The following is a 2,636-nucleotide window of genomic DNA, read 5'->3' on the forward strand; positions in this document are numbered from 1 at the left end:
TTCTTGTCCACCCCCGCATGCCCTGTCCAGCTGCAGCGCCGAGGCTGGGTCTCTGCAGGTGGAACAGGCAGGTGGAACAGGTACTCTTCAGGGCCCCGGCCCCAGCTGCACGCGCCAATCCATGATGCATTTCTCAGCTGCCTGCTCTGTTTTACGACTATTTTTTAATTCCCTTTGCACTTTGAAAGTTCAAGCTGAAAACCAATGGCCCTTTAGAAAGTCCAGTGTATGTTTTCCAGCTGAACAGCATTTCCAGGGCAGGACATGGGAGCGCCCATCTCTGCGGGCCCCAGCCTGAGTAGACAACCATGTACCCACAGGTGCCACACTTCCCTCCACCGGGCCCTGCCACCACCGCTGAGGGGCCGTGGGACTGCCTTTCCCATCTGGGTCCCTGTCTCATCTGGAAAACAGCGGTGCTGAGGCCTGCCTCTCCCAGGGTTGCTGGTAAGGGTATGAGCTGGGGAAGGGCGTGGAAGTCCAGGCAGCGTGCAAGATGCCATGCTCACCAAGACACTCTTTGCCAGAGGGCCTGGCCATGGGGAAAGGGCACTAGTGTTGGAGTCGGATGGATGTGGGTGCATTCCCTGGCTTTGCCATTGCCCGACTGTGCAGTCTTTGGCAAGCAATTTCCCCTGAGTTTCTGTTTCCTATCAGTAACATGGTGGTGGTGATGATGGTGATGATGAGTGCCGACAGCCACAATCAAGCATGCTTGATTGAGTGCTTACTCTTGCTTTAAACCCTTCACAAACTCATTTAATTCTCCAACACCTAGGAGGTAGGTGCTATCATCCCCATTTTGCAGATGAGTAAACTAAGGCACACGGCTATCGAGGGGGGGAGGCAGGACTCAGAGCCAGGCTGGAGGGACTGGAGCCCACGAGTCCGCTCCCTGGGCCTCCCTATCAATCACGTGACAGCGTCACTCCCAGAGTGGTGCAGAGCCTCGCGCATTGGCCCTGGGCCTGAGCAGGGTGTCCCCAGCCAGTGCTGGCTGAGCTGAATGAAACCAACCCAAGGGCAAGCTGCCCTGGAGGAGTTCCTGGCCCTAAACCCCAAATGTTTGGCTGAGCAGCCAGGGAGGCATCATAAAAGTCTTCCTTTAGGTCTGCCCAGGAGTCCCACTAGGCAGGGAGGGGCCCCGTGCCAGCAACCACCTTTGTTTATGCCTGAGGCAGCAGAGTAGGGATGGTCATGCCTGCCTCTGCCCCCGCTGGGGCCCTATTAGCCTAGCCTGGAGGGGTGGGTTCCGGGCAGGGGCCAGGTTACAGCCGGGCACTGCTGCTTCCTGCTGGAACCTCCCTGCGTCTGTCCCGTAGAGAACAGAGCTGTGTCTCCCAAGATGAAATCCCTCTCCCCAAGCCTCAGCCGGCTCACTGGCCAGGCATGGTGCAAGGTCATGCCTCCCAAGGTCTCCCCAGATCACGAGTCTGATGGCCAGTCGTCCTCAGCCTGTCCCTGCTCTTATCCAGGGCTGCCAGCAGCCACTGGGGCATCAGGGCTGCTGTGCCACCTCTCAGCCACTTCATGAAGCTGACCTGCTCCACTGGGATTGATGTAACTTGTGGCGTAATTTACACACAGCAAAATGCACAGATCCTGCGAACAGGTCCAAACACTTCACCTGGCCTCAATTCTTCCACCTGACCTACAGGACATTCCTCCCCCTAACCCTGACTGTTACTGGGAGCAGCAGAAAGCCACCCAGTGTCCTGAGTGCCTTCCAGGTACTGAGGCTTATTCCCAGGACAACCTCTTCCACGAGCATCTTTAAGGAAGAAACAGCTCACAGGTTCTGGAGCTGGGGCCTGGCTCCAGTCCTCACTCCTCCACTTAGGGGCTGCGGGTGCTCAGCAAGTAACTAACCTCTTTCCTGCCTCTGCTTCTACACCTGTGAAGTAGGCATGGAAACAGGTCTCACCTCGGAGCGCCATGAAGTTCCATATGCAATTCCTAGCCAGAGTCTGGATAGGGCCTGGCCCTTAGTACCACCTGGTCAGCATCAGCCTTTATCAGTCTCCTCCTACCCAGCACAGGGCCAAGCGGGACCCCTGCCTGTTACCCCATGTCCTTGTCCCTGGCACCCTGTCTGACCCTCAAGGGGCCACCCTGCCCCCCACCCAGGCTGTGCCACTGATACTGGGGATGCTCTGGTCACTCTGCCTGGCCAAGGCTCTGCCTTTCCCCCTGCCTGGATACCCCACCCCCCACCCCAGCCCAGCCTCATCTCAGGGCAGCCCAACCCCATAAGTGCTCCAAAAGCACCCCAGGCCTAGAAGACACCCCATCCACCCACTGTCCTGCCAGGGCCCCCTCCCACTGTGCAGCAGAGCCACCATCACAGCCCAGCTGTGCCTGCCCACCTATTCCCAGGCTGTCCCAGACTCTTATCACCCCGGGATCCTAGACCCTTCTCTGTCCAGAGTAACTCCCCCCACCCCACCCCTCTGCCAAGTGTGAGGCAGCTGAGAACTTTTACTTTGGGATCTGGCAGAGCTGGATTCAAGCCTGGCTCTACCACTGTTGAGATCTGCTGAGAGGTGTGGCCTGGGGCAAATTTCTCACCCCTGCCAAGCCTCAGTTTCCTCATCTGTGAAATGGGAATCATTACCAACTACACAGGACTCAGAGGA

The sequence above is a fragment of the Nomascus leucogenys genome, chromosome 21, assembly GCF_006542625.1.
Source record: "Nomascus leucogenys isolate Asia chromosome 21, Asia_NLE_v1, whole genome shotgun sequence".
In the NCBI taxonomy this organism is placed as follows: domain Eukaryota; kingdom Metazoa; phylum Chordata; class Mammalia; order Primates; family Hylobatidae; genus Nomascus; species Nomascus leucogenys.